The sequence below is a fragment of the Protobothrops mucrosquamatus genome, unplaced genomic scaffold, assembly GCF_001527695.2.
Source record: "Protobothrops mucrosquamatus isolate PMUCROS unplaced genomic scaffold, P.Mucros_1.0 scaffold104, whole genome shotgun sequence".
NCBI classification, from domain to species: domain Eukaryota; kingdom Metazoa; phylum Chordata; class Lepidosauria; order Squamata; family Viperidae; genus Protobothrops; species Protobothrops mucrosquamatus.
Genome location: NW_015386477.1, coordinates 397,266 through 404,066, shown reverse-complemented (window position 1 = coordinate 404,066; position 6,801 = coordinate 397,266).

Below are 6,801 nucleotides of genomic sequence, written 5' to 3'. Positions count from 1 at the left end.
CATTAAAGCAGCTCATATTACATAAGGCAGAATAATTGACTATCATTCCTATTTGCATAGACATATTAGGTTAGATGATTGTAAAATGAAAAGGTCAAAAGTATGATTACATTTTAACTGCAAAATCAGCCTGGCTGCTATTAATTACTGTTCTTTAGTCTCACTCTAGATCAGTGTCTCTGGCAACCTAATTCCCTATTTAGAGGAAAAAAGAGTTATCTCCTGATGAAAATTTAAGGTTATGGACAATAAATGAAGGATACCATAATGTTCATTCCTATCATACCAGTCATCAACTTCCACCGAAAATCATTATTAAACAGCCAGATACACATACCTCACATAAATATCTGGCCTCAAGAAGTTTGCCTTCTTGTGGCCAGATATTCAATAACTCAGTCTTTTTATTTTGGTCATTGACCAGCACAAATAAGCTTGTCAGTCTTGCCACAAACCAACAAAGTCCACAGATTCTTCTGCTATAACGTTTATATTGGCCCTGATTTAGTTTTCTTATGATCAGCATATGAAATATACTGTATTATTTTCAAAAGAGCCTCCAGCTAAGTCTTGCCTTATGTTCAAGGAATGATATCTACTAAAAATTCTGATGCTGTATTTATGTACCATCTGAAGAAAATTACCATGGAAAATCATTTTGCCCTCTGCAGATAAGCCTGATGAAGCTTAGCATCACAGAAATTGGATACATATGAGCAAAGTCATTAGAAACAGAAATAGCAGATGTTTATTTCACAAAGGCCACTATGTTTACTGCTTCTGAGAAATAGACTGCTCCTGTTCAATGTAGGAGCATTCGTTTTATGTTTAATTCTTAGCCATGAACCACTCTAGTAAAATCAATAAGAAAAATAAAGATTAATTCCATTGACAAATTTTAGTAAAGTATTACAGCTAAAAAGACTGGCTCAGACATTAGTCTGAAAAATATTCAGAAATTGTTTAGTTACTGGAATGCTCAACATATGAATGCACTTATAATCCATTCTCTGCTAACGTTACTCAAATGATGCTGGTTCTCAAAACAGTTATGTGTTTAGCATAAAGAAAATCAAAGCAGTCATGTATGTGGGCATTTCCTTTTGCAGTCATGTATGTGGGCATTTGCAGAAGACAATACCTCAAGGGTAATATCAGCAATCAGTGAGAGGTATTATGTGGAATGTCCCAATGGGATAGTCATGATTCTTTAAATCAAAGTGATTTTTGAGGCTACTTCCCCATTCAGTGTCCTTTCTAATGAAACAAATAGAATGTCAAGGAATTTAAAGTTGGCCTCTGGGAAGGTACCAGAGGGAAGAAAAGAATAAGTTTTTAAAGGAGAAGTTTCAGAAAGTATTACACAGTCCTAAGATAGAGGGAAGTATTAAAAGGAAACACAAAGTAATCCACTGCAGGACATGACCAGGCCAAGTCGAAGGGAGGGGTCAAATGCATCATAAGTCATGAGTCCCTGCACCACCACCACCATCACCACCACCACCACCCCCCTGCAAGAGTTTTAACTGTTTGTGACTTCTGATCCATGGATTTAGCCTTAGTATGTTCTGTGAACCTAGCCAATTGTAGCTTATTCATTACTCCATGGATTAGTGTAATATGTGAAGTTAGTTGTGATCTTTTATGAGCTTCTTTTATTAAAAATGCATTTTAGATTTTTTTTTCTAAGCACAGAACAACAAAGTGCTTATGTCTCCCACTTGAAATCTGTCATCTGTGTAATGGCAGAGACAGAAGCCTCTTAGAAGATAAGATGGTGAACGAGATAGCTTTACTTCTCCATCTCAGAAGTCACCAAATAGTCTTTGCCATATCATAAACTATAGATATAATGCATGAATGAAAAAGATCCATGGGTTGTTCAGCCATTGGCTCAAACTGTAGAAAACCTGAATTAAGAAAATATTTCATTACATCAAGAAAATGGAATAATACTGACAGGAAGAAGAGGAAGAAGAAATAAGAAAAGGAACAAACAATTGAATTCTAAATAGCTTATGTTAGAGCATCAGACATCCTCTGGAGGATGGTGATAGCAAAGAAATAGAGCCCCCCCTCCCCCTCTTTGTCTAGAGAGCAACAATCAAGGCTATAAAACTGTATGGTTTTCTTTCTTGTAATTTGCAGTTAGAGTACATAAGCCTTCACATGACATCATACATATGCTCAAGTTTTGTTATTTAGAATTCACAAAGGATTCTTATACTGATTATATAAAAACATAATGTTGAAATCTTTGTAATAACTCAGCTGCCTTCCTACTGTAACACTCCTTAAGATTAATCAAGTTATGTTGTGATCTTGATTTTTGCATATTATTACCTGTAACAAAATAAATGTGCTAGAGATGAAATGCCAATTAGTGTGAGAAATTTTCATGCTTTCCTAAATGATTTGCATATATAATATGATAATTAACAAGTTCATCTGAGGACTCATAGAGTGTTTTCTTTCTCTCTTTCTCTTCTCTTCTCTCCTTCTTTTCCAACAACTTATGCTGAACAAAAACAAAAACTTTCACTGTTTCCAATCAAGCAGGAAAAATCAGTGAAAAAATCTAGAAAACAACTGCTCCAAAAGCTGGAACTTCTGGCTCAAATAAGGGAAAGAGAAGTAACACTCACAATGCATCTAAATTATTTAATTTATATGGACCCCAATTTCAATCATATTTTTGGCCAGGATATGGAACTGATACTCCTTTGCTCATCTTGGTTGATGGCCCATGCCAAATAATCAAGATCACCTGGACTGTGTTTTAGAATACAGATTCTATTTGAAGATTTGAACTCTAACTAAATTGAAGTTGAACTCAGAATATTAATTCTGGCTTGGCACAGATTCTCTTCTTTTGTACTTTTTAAAAAATAAATTATTGGTGGTCTACATCAGGGGTTCCCAATCCCCGGTTTGTGGACCAGCACTGGTCCACAGCATGCCAGCAACTGGGCCATGTAAACAAGCAAAGCCCCATCCATGGGATGCAGGCAGCACACATGCAAAAACCTTTCTCCATGGAACCGGTCCTTGTGCCTCAAAGGTGGGGGCACTGGTCTACATGCATATTCTAACTATGAGCTTATTTAATTACCAGAAAAATGAAAACTGTAAGCAAATATTTAGCTGATTCATTCAAATCAACACATTGCCCTTTCCCACAAATGTTTTTGGTCTTTTTTAATTTAATGTTATCCCTTCCTCCCACCCATCTCCACTCCCCATCCCTTTTCAAGCTCATTTTCAATTTGTAGATTAATTTGAATTCTAACAAAATGGAGAAGCTGTGGGCAAATCATATGAATTTGCTTGTTGTAGCTGTGGTTGCACTCTTTCAAAATTAAAGGAAGCAACAGTCAGATTTTTGAGTGAAGCATTTATGTTGCATCCATTTGGTTCCTGACTTAAGTTTCGTTTCTCCTGAAAAGCTTACCTGCCTGCCTTAGGTTTCGTTTCCTGATTTAAGTTTCATTTCTCCTGTTAAGCTTACCTTGAATTAGTACCTCCTTGACTTAAGTTTCCTGTTCTTTGTGTATGGCAATGGAGAGCCATCCCCCTATTGTCCTTTTGTACACNTAGTGTATCTAAAAGACTAGGATTTTGTTCAAGGTAAGTTAATACTATTAATGTTACCATGCACTGTGTGGCTTTAAATTACAAGAAGGCATTTTATTAATCTTTTGGGACATTTACCACTGGCATACCCATTTAGTTTAATGAGTGGAAATGTCAGCTTTCTATGTGGAATGAAATTGGCCCAATAAAACAAAATTTGATTGCTTGTAAAAGATTGAATTATGTTTAAGAAGTTGTCAAACAAGGTGGAAAAATTTACATTTGGAGTTTAATATAGATATTGAGTTGAAACAAATTAAAGTTGAAACTTTTGTCAGTGAACAGATTACTTTTAATTTACCTTTAAGTTAAACCCAATTTAATAAATAGATCTGATTAAACCTCATACTGTAGGTCTACTTTTACATCTGGCCAATACATAATTAATATATACTATTATTAATAATAATACCTCCAAATCACAAGACATTGGCTTTATTCTTATTCTTCCCCTCTGCAGTTTGAATATAAAGTATAAAAGACTAAAAAGAGATTTTCGTAGACATCCCAGCCTTTGAACTACCCAAGGAACTGAAATAGCAAAGTTTCGCTGTCAGGCAAGCTTCCACGCCAGCCGCCTTTCTTTCTTCTCGCTGCGCCTCTTTTTAACCTTGCACCCGACCTTCTGTAAGGGAAGGCAAAAGGCTCACTCACTCTCTCGTGAAAGATGGACTCCATGTTTATGTGTCTCCCACCGCCACCATCAGCTTCCACACCACATGGTCCGCTCTGGCTGTGGTGCTCCGGTGCCTCATGGCTCCTCCTAGAGGAGGCGGACAGTGCCAGAGGGGACCCCGCTCACACTGTACTGCCAATGGGACATTTTCAAAAGCAAACGAGGATAGGAAGGGCAACAATAGGAAAAGAACGCAACTCTGGAAAATCCGTCGAAAAAAGGTGCCGGAACTCTGTTCCGGTGCGTTCTGTGAAAAAAAAAACCCTGATTATACTAACTGCAGTGATTAACAACTGTGGCAAGAAAGGTCGTAAAATGGGGCAAAACTTACTTAACAACAGTGTTGCTTAGCAACAAAAATTTTGGGCTCAGTTGTGGTCATTAAATCAGCCAATTCTCAAGTGAATGCCACCAAGACCCAGGGAACTGTTATATAACAGATACCTGAGCTTGTAATGATGTCCTACAATATCTTCTATTGTTTCCTTAGTGTTTTACTCATTCCAATTCCCTTCCTAAGTCATTAGGCTCAAGTGTCTGTCCTATACCTTCTGCAGCAGTGACCGATGCAAATAATTATTTCAGTTAATATGCAGTTTCCATATCTTCCTTGAACAACCATTTCATTTTTTTGTGGAATCATTGCCCAACTGCTTTCCTTGATGAGAACCACAGCATCATGTGGTATCAAGTCAGAAGAGAGGTAGGAGGCCGGATAGAGATCAACAAATTACATGCTTGTATATTATTGTGCTATCTAAAAAAAGGTGAAGAGCACTTCAGCTAAGGCAGGGATGTCAAACTGCCGGCCTGCGGGCCAGTTGCATCATGTGGAGGTCACACCTATCCCAGCTCCGGCAATGCGAAAAAAAAAGTCCCGATATGTCATCGTGACATGTCATGTGACATGGCAAGTTTGACACCCGTGAGCTAAGGTGTTGGGAAGGCAATATAAGGTGCTATCCGTTACTGCTAAGGAAATGGCCTCTGCCATGCTGTCTGTATCTTTGAAAATTGTTAAAACATTTTAATGGAAATATAACTTTAAAGAATATGGTCATAATATGACCATTGTTTGGTCTAACCATGATCCATGTCTATCAATGACTGGAAGAATTAATTCCATTTGTTTAGTTTGTCTTACATCGAGTATGCACTTATCTAATTTCTGCGTATGTCACCCTCTTTAAATTATATTACAGTAAATGTATGTTTAAGTCAGTTTTGACTCCTGGCAACTGACCAGACCAGTCCAGTTTTCTTGGCAGGATTTTCAGAAGCGGTTTGCCATGACCTTCTTCCTTCCTAGGGCTGAGAGAGTGACTAGATCAGGGGTAGGCAACCTTGGCTCTTTTATGACTCATGGACTTCAACTCCCAGAATTCCTGAGCAAGCACAGCTCAGGAATTCCACAGTCAGCACAGCTGGCTCAGGAATTCTGGGAGTTGAAGTCCATGAGTCATAAAAGAGCCAAGGTTGCCTACCCCTGGACTAGATCAAAGCTGCCCGAATTAGGACTGGACCTCAGTTCCCCAGTTTCTAACTTAAGTGTCTTAAACTACTAATCAAATTAGCCCTCAGTCCACGGGAAAGCAACACAGAACCCTTGTGGCATTTCACAACCTTAAGGCATGAGCTTTATTGGACGGTAGTCTCCTCCATCAGCCTCTTGTAGCACAACCTCCCCCCCAAAAATTTTTTGTGTCGCCTTAAAAACTATAGGAAGGGAAGGCGGCTCCCGTCTGCTATCAAAGAACAAGCACCCCGAAATACTGAGGTGGGCCTTCGCGGTCCGTGTTTAAAACCCCGAAGTATGCCCGAGGAAGTGCAATTTCGCGGGACGGAGATAGGAAGGCGCTTTTTCTCTGCACGCGCGACTCTTAGAAGCTAAGGCGCTGTTAAATTTCATTCCCGCAAGCGAAGGAAAGAGGGGGGGGGGAAGTTGTCGTATGAATTGGTCGGTGGGCTGCATGACGGATCCACTTTTGCCCCGCAGGCTTTTAAGTTATGTCACGAGTTTTCGAGGAATCCCCCCCCCCAATGCGGGGAGCGCGAGGCGAGCACACAGCGGGTCTTTGGGGGAAATCTCAGCCCCGTTTCCCCCCCCCCCTCTTTCTCTCTCCCCCTCCCCTTTAAGGCCGGTGCCGAGCGCGCGCGCGCTGCCAGGTTGCTGTGGCGACGTAGCAAAGCCCCTGTTCTCTCTTACGCGCGTTCTCCCTCCCCCTGCCGCTCGCGCTCTTCCTTGCTCCGGCTCCCTCCCCTCGCCCAGTCAGCCGCAAACATGGCAGCGGCTGCTCGCAGGCTCTACGCTGCGGTGGCGGCTCTGACGACGACGCGGAACGGTCCCAGGTGAGGGGGCGGGAAGGGTCGGGGTGGGTGGACGGGGGGGGGCAGTCTGACACCCCTACCAGGCCGCGGCGGCAGCAGTAGCGACTCCCCCCTTCCCGCGAGGAGCGTCTCTGGAGGGGGGGTGGCGGTGGTGGTAGAGCGAC